This window comes from Frankliniella occidentalis, unplaced genomic scaffold (assembly GCF_000697945.3).
Source record: "Frankliniella occidentalis isolate FOCC.00 unplaced genomic scaffold, Focc_3.1 Scaffold20, whole genome shotgun sequence".
NCBI lineage: Eukaryota > Metazoa > Arthropoda > Insecta > Thysanoptera > Thripidae > Frankliniella > Frankliniella occidentalis.
Genome location: NW_026267150.1, coordinates 2,020,374 through 2,028,238, shown reverse-complemented (window position 1 = coordinate 2,028,238; position 7,865 = coordinate 2,020,374). Strand labels below are relative to the sequence as shown.

The window sequence follows — 7,865 nt, the reverse complement described above, 5'->3', positions numbered from 1 at the left end:
GGGGGGGGCTGCCGGCGGTGGGAGACAGAGCGTGGCGGAGCGTGGATAGCCGGTCGGGCCGGGTCGGGCGGCGCGGTGGGCCTTTGGGAGCGTGCTGTGCCGTGCCTGCGCAGCCTGCGTACACTGGACCCATAGATGTCGCGGTGAGCGATGCTGCGGCTCACCCAGATTCCAAATCCTTCTCTAACAGCAGACAAACTCTGCCTCCTGGGCGGCGAGAGCGGCGCCGGGTCACGACGTCGCACACGTAGGTACTCCGCTAACGTAACTCACGACGACCAGGTTCAGGGCAGAGTCAGAGGCTTCAAAAATTCGAGGACAGGAGAGACAGAGAGAGAGAGAAAGAGAGAGAAGCAGCAACAGGAAAGACAGAGAGAGAGACAGACAGAGAGACAGAGAAACAAAAGACATGACAGTAACTACACATAAAAAGGGTCTCCCTGACCAAACGTGGACGAGGAAATGCCGAAGTGAATGCTTTCCATAGTCCGGAGTCGTCCCTCCCCTCCCTCCTCCCGCCCCTCCGTCCCTGCCCCTAAGGTCGCCTCTAACCTGTCTGGAACGCGAATCAGCAACTTGCAGCGGCATGTTCAGGCAGAGTGGGGGGTGGCCGGGAGGGCCGGGGCAGCCAGCGGTCTCCTGAAGCGGTCTCAGCCGGCTGAAGCGAAGCGATGGGATGTTGGACTCACGCTTGGCTGAAACAGGCTCGCTGAAGCAGCCACACTGAAGGTGCGTCTGAGGACGGAAAGCCAGCTGACTGAGGTCGCGACTATACTCGCATCGTCATGAAAATCTCAAGCGATATTATGGAAGATCATGGCTGAGTGTAGCTCGGTATAGCTGCTAGAAGCGTCGGGCTTCGCTGCGGGTTATATCTATTTCTTTACCCCTTTCTCCGTCGATGGTCAGAGCCTGGTCCGGAGTTCTCAGTCAGATGGGTCTCTTGACCATGCCACCTAGCAGGCGAGAGAGCTCGTGGGTAGAGTAATTTTTGTCTTTGATCGACGCATCGCGACGCGGTGTGGTCTTCTAGACCGGCAAGGTTTTCTCCCTCATCCCCTTAACCTGCCTGACGACTATCCCCTCTAATATATCCAATCCACTGCCGTCGGTTCCCGAGAAACGTCCGGGTCGCGCAAAGATCCGATTTCCACGGACCCGTGGACACGACCCCCCGACCTGATGAACTCCTGCCAGGTTCTGCCAAGGGTCGGGTTGGGTAAAAAGGCGAGCCTCGGGTCTGACGAGGCCGGCATTACCCACCTGTTTGAGAACTCTGGCCTGGTCAGAGCCTCGGTCAGAGCCTCGGTCAGAGCCTCGGTCAGAGCTGCCCATGGCCATCTCTGTCTCTCAGCCCTCTGGTCGGTCGGGACGGGACGGCATCGGGACGGGGACGGGGACCGTTCCGAGAAGTGGGAGCCGAGCCGGTACGGGGCGTGGCGGGGCGCGGCGGGGCGCGGCGGGGCGTGGCGGGGCGCGCGGCGAGCGCGGCTCGGCTCGCCCCGCTCGCTCTGTTCAGTCTTCCCTCGGCCTCCGATCCGGTGCGGTCCGGGCTCCGTGCGGGACGTGCAGGACGCGACGCGAGCTCTGTGCAGTGGCGTAGCGCGGCGTACAGTGGCGTAGCGTAGCGTAGCGCAGTGTGTGTGAGTGCGTGCGACAGCAGAGTGCAGCAGTGAGTGCAGTCAGTGTGCCGTGTGCAGTAGTGTGCAGTGCCTTAAGTTTGGGACCCGTCGACGCCGTGCACCTATTCAGGTAGGTGTTCCACCTGTTCCACCGACTCGCCCGCTCGGCCGGCACGGCGCACCCGGCGCACCCTATGGCTGGAACGCCCGCTGCCGGCCTCCCTGGAACGCCCGTGTGGTAGGCGCGAGTCGTCCCCTTCACGCCCGTGGCCGGCACGCCCCTCGCCGGCACTCCTCCGACCGAGACATGCCGAGCCTCTATTGACCCAGTCTCGGTGCTCGCCGCGGAGTCCTCCGGGTTTGCCGTCAGCCTGCTCCACCGGGGAGAGAATCCCGTCCTGGTCACCACCTTCGAGCCGCCCATCGTCACGAAACATCCCCGCTGGCCCCGGGGCGGCCAGGGCGGCGCAAGAACAAGAAAAATAGGAAAATGAGGTCAGCACGGCGGCCAGCTTCTGAATGGGCGAGTGGCTCGGCTCGGCGGGGACCACACCGCACCGCAGCGCTAGCCGGGACGGGACGCGAAGCGCTTGGCTATGGGAAGGGAACGTGATTCCCGTTTGAATAGAAATATTAACGACGGGTTGTTGGGGCCGCCCTGCCCCTCGGGCCGCCCCCCAGGCCCTGCCCCCCGCCACGGTGCACGTGGTGCCCGTCGTGCCTCGGGTGGCCACGTGGGTGTCGCACCTCATATCCCGGGCGCATTACCCTAAAGTGCTGGCTACGGTCACGAACGAAACCTCGCATCGTGGCTGCCTCACCCTCCTGGAAATGTTTTCCTTTCTGCATATTGTTTATGACATCTCTCTCATCGTATTATTTGACAAAATCACTGATTGTTTGTAGATCGGATACCGCCATCTGGTTGGGTACCAGATGGCTGATTTACCCCTCGCACTTCTGAAGTTATGCTGCTGTATCGCACGCACGAGTGCGGGTGGGCTTGCCTATGGCCCCTGTCCACGGCGCCTGACGGGCCCAGCGAGTAGGCAACCCGCCCGCACTCGTGCGTTGTGTACAGCATAACTACAGAAGTGAGCGGGGTTAATCAGACGCCTGGTATGCGCCAGTGCAAAACGCACTTAGAGCCCCGCGGCGCCGAGTTTCGTTTAGGCAGCAGCAGTTCCGATGAGTCGCTTGCTCCTCGAGGGGCCGGGCCGTGGCCGGGCGGAGCCCGATGCCATCAGGAATGCGCTTTAAAAGTGGATCGTTCTCGTGACACATCAGGAAGAGAGTAGACTGTCGGACCGAGCCAGGCCCGAGCAAAGCGACCCGTGAGGAATGTTGCCCTAACCTGATTTCCGTTCTTTTTTCCCCCCTGCAAATTTGGCCGCTCACATTGTACTGGTCAGCAATCCGGATGGCAAGGGTGCAAGACGCCCCGGAATTTACAATAAGGTGATTGGGAAAACGAGTGCAAACTTCTCACTCCAGAAGTAATCGCAATTAACAAAAACGTTTCAGAAAAATTAAAAAGGTTCGCCCACCGAAGCAAATTTCGGTTACGATCCAAGTTTGAACGCACCTGCCCTATTGCGGTCTTGAAAGGGGACTTGCGACCCATCTTTCGGAGTGGCGTCGGCCAGTCGTCAACCCAAATTCCCTCGTTTTCACCCACAAAAACCGATACATCATATGAAAAGTGACCTGTACATTGTTGCTGAAAGATCAGCTATCATTGATGATTACTCATTTATCAGTGTGCGTGGCATGAGTGCCGATTAATCAGTAATTATCAATGGTCGTGTAAAAGCTTTTTGCCTCAATTTTCTTTCAGTGGAATGTTTGGAAAGTGGATGACATTTTCGCTGAGCATTGCTGATTGATCAGTGTACATTCCATGAACCAATAAAATCAGTGATCATCAATGATTGCTGATGATTCCGCGGTCAATGTTGAGCTTTAAGAGTACTTTCCTCTCGACTTCTTTTTCCCGAGTAGCCCTTGTCTCGGCCTGCGTGGCCACGCGTACGCTGCAGTCTTGCGCCGCCGGCTCGGCCGCCGGTCTGGCCTGACAGTAAGGGCGCTTCGGCTGCGCGCTGCGTCACTAATGCCAGTTTTTCTGGTGATTACCCGGCCTGCGGGCGCGGCGGCGGCAGCGTCGCCAGAGCTGCGCGCGGATCAGCCTCGCCTCTCCGCCGGTGGCCATGGCATTGACACTGGCCGTGCATTGTGAGGCCGCCCAGGCTGGCTGGCTGGCTGGCTGGCTGACTGCAGGTGGATGCACTCATGCACTCGCTCCCCGCTCGCACAGCTATGCGTTCGTCTTGCGCTACACGCTAGTTCACCGCCCGACGCTAGTTCAATGAGTTTCGTCTTGCTTTCCCTGAGTTTTATTAACTCTAATCTCCGTTAACGCAGAAAATAGATTCCTTCCCAAAACAAGGGAATTTCCTTGAAATTAGCCTTGAATCAACGACATTGACATTAAAAAATAATAATTCTTTAACGAAAAACTTGCTTTAGTTGAAGAAAAATCTTTCACTTAAATGGGCGCATGTGTTGCAGGATTGCCCACTCCATCTATAAGGCGCCATAGCCCCTGCAGTCCTAGCCGTAGTGTGCAGTATGCAATCGCAAAAGCATTCCAGTAAAGCAGAGAAGAAGAATAATGCAGGGAACAACGAAACGGAAGTCACTTACTATGCTTTAACATGGCGACTTCCGTTTTATTGTTTCCCGCATTCTTCTGCATTTCAGCTTTACCGGGATGGATACACTCGGTACTTCAGGCGCGCTACACACGTTTTCCCGTGTCTAGAATTCTGTCTTCCCCAACTTGAGGAGGTACCGTCTGTACCCACACCCCACCCCCCTTCACTGTGAACAATGGGAAGGTTTACAGGAACATTTTCCTTGACGCAAGTTGTAAAATTGTAAAATAGCGATTTGTAATCGTAAAAATACATGCATTCCGTAACGACTTAAAATCCATTAGCGAGTAAAAAAAAAATATATTCGCGCGTAAATTTACAACTTAAATTATAATTTGAGTTTACAGAAATTTTGTAAATTTACAATGGTATGTTTCACAGTGTTCGACGATGCGGTACGGAACGATGCGGGTGCGTGGCGGCCGGTTAGCCGCCGCGGTGACCGCGGCCGGTATGTCAAGTTACGACCCCGCGGACGACGCGGCGCCCCTGCGGTGCGCGGCCGTGCCCGCGCCGTGCCGTGACGTCAGGCCAGGAGGGCGCTGCCAGTATTTGGGTCAGCCGGTGGGCCGTGCGGGGTGGCGTGGCACGGCTGCGCGGGCACGGGCACGGCTGGCGCGGATGGGCCGGTGGCCGGTGCCGGTGGCCGGTGGGCCGGTGGGCAGTGCTCCGTGCTGCTGCTGCTGCTGGGCCGGCCGGGCGGTGTTGCCGCTCCAACAATGGCACACAACAGAACGAAACAAAATTATTTACACGCCGCCTCTTACTGTGCGACCGACGCCCCGCCGCGCCCCGCGCCGCTGCCGCCGTGCCACGCCACAAGTCACACGCTGACCTGCGCATGTCTTCTTCTTCCTCTTGTGTTGCACGCATTAGTCCCTACATCGCCGGGTTGGCGGCTCTGGCCGGGTGGGGAGGGGGAACGTTTTTCGCGCCAAAACCGCTGCAGCCAACAGGGTGTCATCTCCCCTTTTTTGTTGGTGTAGTAAATGTGCAGAAGCTGGGCACTCTATCCCCTGTATTGAGAATGGCGTTCGTCTCATTGGGTCACAGCTCACATCAGGACGCAGGACGCATCGATAGTTAGTTTCAAATATTGCCGCCGCAAGATGGCTCTCTTCAACTCGTTGAGTCGTCAGGGAGGCCCCCTGTGCGCGAATTTTATGACCGAAATGATGGGTATGTGACACTTGTAAAGTTATAAAGGCGGAGCGTCGACTTTTTATTTTCTGTCGATTCAACGTTAAGCGTCAGTGTCGGCCTGACATCATTTTGACTCTGTTCTACCTGGGAATGGGATCAAAGTCGTCACACGTCGTCCTGGCGTTCATCAGCCCCCCCCCCCCTTTTCCCCTCCCTCGCGGCGGAGACACGTGATACACAGACATTCACTTCCCCTGGAAACGGAACCTCTCGCCAGGAGCCGCGCGCTGCTCTGCGCCGCGCCGCGTTCAGGAGGAGGAAGCATGTTGATTGATCTCGTTTGTGTGGCTTCGCCTCGCCTCGCCGCGGTGCGTCGCGTCCTAATGAAGGATATAAATTAAGAGTGCTAATTAAAGGGATGCGTCGGCAGCCTAGGCAGGCAGCTCGCATGCGAAATGCACTACTTGGCCGTCGCGGCCGCCACACGTGGACGTCCCTCGGGAAGTGCCGCCGCCGCGCCTCGTCCGGACACAGGACCCTCCCCGTCGAGAGCGCCGCCGCCGCTGCTCGCTGCAGGTGCGCGTGAGGGCGACGGAGCGCTTACGCCAAAGCAGGGCTTTCGAACGTAACGACGGACGGCGGCGGCGGCAGAACGCGGCCAGCGGCGGCACGCGGTGGCAGCGACGAGCACGTCCCGCGTCCGGCAGAAGAACCCGCGCGAGCACGCTGCCAAAGATGTCACCTCCCGGGGAGTCTCCTGCCGACGGCCTCCACGGTCGCGTCCTCCCCTCCCGCTTCCTGCGCATCACAGAGTCCGTCGCGAGGTGGTGGTCCAGCACGGTGGTGGTGCTCCTCCTATCGACACCGTCTCGTAAAAGTGCGTCCGCGTCTCTGTCGCTGCAGACAGCCAAACGCGGCTGCTGCTGTCGCCCCGGGCGCCTGGGGGGCAGACAACCCGTGCACAGCTGCGCAGGCGAGTGCAGCGGGCCTGCCTACCTACCCGGCGGCCGGCCCGGGCCGCAGCTGCAGCCCAGCCCAAAGCAAGCCCATCTGCAGCCCGGCCGCCGGGCCCTCCCGGGCTGGCCGGCGCAGCTTGGCGAGGCCACCAGGCAGTGGCCATGCCTTGGCCAGGAGGCCCAAACTCGTTTCAGACAATAACGGACCTGGAGCTGGGCAGGAGCCGAGGAGTCGAGCCGCGCTCAGGCGAGCCGAGCCGGGCCGGGCCGGGCCGAGCCGGGCAGCGCCGGCCCGCGCCGCAAGGCACATACTGCCTCACTGTAAAAACAAAGCCCTATTTTCTGGTCTCTAGCTTATCATCCATTGTGGACCATGATTTGTCAAATCTCTCCGGCCGGCGTGCTCGTAATTAAAAGTGGAACACCGGCCGCTTCCCCCTCTTCCTAATCGGGTCTTTGACCCCACCCCGGGCCCACGGCCCAAAGGAGCAATTTTTCTACCGTGCGTGTCCACCGCCACGCCGCGCCCCGCCGCGCCCCGCCGTGGCCCGCCTCAGTTTGTCGAATGATGGAAAAGAAGAATGAACAGCCTGCCTGGCGTGCCACAACAGGTCTGGTCCCACCTCGCGAGGCAGGCGCGCTCCATCAGTCAGCCTCTTCCTCCTGACGTGGCGGGGCGTGGCGGGGCGTGGTCGGGTGCGACCCCCGTGTGGCCCCTATACAGCCCCGCCACACTCACGTGTGACTTCGGGGGCCTCATTGAAGGTGCACCCCCGCCCGGTCATGTGTGTGACGACATCAGCCTCCTGGGCTAGGTCAGGTCAGGCCACTCGCGCGAGTGCGGTTCGCGGGGGCTGCCAATGTCGAGGCCGCCGTCAAGCGTCATCCGGTGGAGCTCTTGCATGTCGTGCGGGCGCTCGAGTTCAACCGTCCAGGCAGTCGCCGCCGCCAGTGTGGAGCGTATGGTGCACGCACACACACCTGCATGCAGAGTGTCCTGCCAGAGTCTGTCGCGTCAGAAGTCGAGGCGAGAGTGCCCACCAGAGAGTGCCGTGACAGTGTGCATCATCAGAGTACCCAGCCACAGAGAGTGCAGTGCCGGAGCAGGTGTCCCCGCCGCCGTGTCCACGCGCGAACACTTCTCGCGCCCTTTACCCTTTTGGTACCGCTAGGAAGGCTTTGGGCACAGTGATGTATATGCTGACGGCCGCGTTAACATCCGTCTCTCTCGCTCCCGTGTGCAATGCGGCACACGGGCGCGTCCCCGGCCCGCCACTCCACGCCCCGCCGGCCGCAGGATCTCTGTGGTCGCTGGCACGGCCACACGGGCCCAGGGCCCCCGGGCCCCCGGCCCGCCACAGCTTGGGCTGCTGGCCGCACCGGCGAGCTGATTGCCTGGGGGAGGGCGGTGGTCCAGGGGCGGGGCGTGG

At 60.0% G+C, this 7,865-nt stretch overlaps 1 long non-coding RNA gene across 1 annotated transcript in view; it reads left to right on the top strand.

Moving 5' to 3' along the window:
- Positions 1 to 1,523: 1,523 nt before the first annotated feature.
- The window catches only part of LOC127748923 (uncharacterized), a 20,024-nt gene continuing 13,682 nt past the window's right edge, over positions 1,524 to 7,865 (top strand). Inside the window, exon 1 of the long non-coding RNA XR_008010850.1 lies at positions 1,524 to 1,752. This is a non-coding gene — a long non-coding RNA (uncharacterized LOC127748923). The remainder of the gene's footprint in view (positions 1,753 to 7,865) is intronic.